A 535-nucleotide genomic window follows, 5' to 3' on the forward strand; every position below is an offset into this window, starting at 1 on the left:
CCTTCCTTCCTTCCTTCCTTCCTTCCTTCCTTCCTTCCTTCCTTCCTTCCTTCCTTTCCAGAGAAGGAAACCATGGCCATGAATGGTTAAGTAGTAATTCAGCTAAGGTCCGGGTGGCAGAACTTTGACTAGAACCTGGTCTTGTTAAGTACTGATCCAGCAGTTTTCTGCTATAGCACATTATCACTCCATCAAGAATTGTTTATTCTCGTTTAACTCTCAGTGATGAGACAGACCTTCCCTGTGCCAAGCCCTGTGCTAAATGCTTCACACACACTCATTTACTGGAGGATTAACATATAAAACATTTTAAAAATTATCATCAGTGCAAAAATCTAGAAAGCCATTTACAATCAATTCTGGGAGAAGGGACTTTTTCCTAAAAGGAATTTCAGGTAAGAACACTTTGGGTCAGTTGAGACCACTCAACTTAAAGGCTGTCTCCTCTTGCCCCAGTGATTTCTCCACTTCTCTCCTTACCTGCCCTCTCCCCCAAACTCAATATGGAGTTGCTAGGGTGTCTAACATTAATTCA

Source organism: Myotis davidii, unplaced genomic scaffold, assembly GCF_000327345.1.
Source record: "Myotis davidii unplaced genomic scaffold, ASM32734v1 scaffold290, whole genome shotgun sequence".
NCBI lineage: Eukaryota > Metazoa > Chordata > Mammalia > Chiroptera > Vespertilionidae > Myotis > Myotis davidii.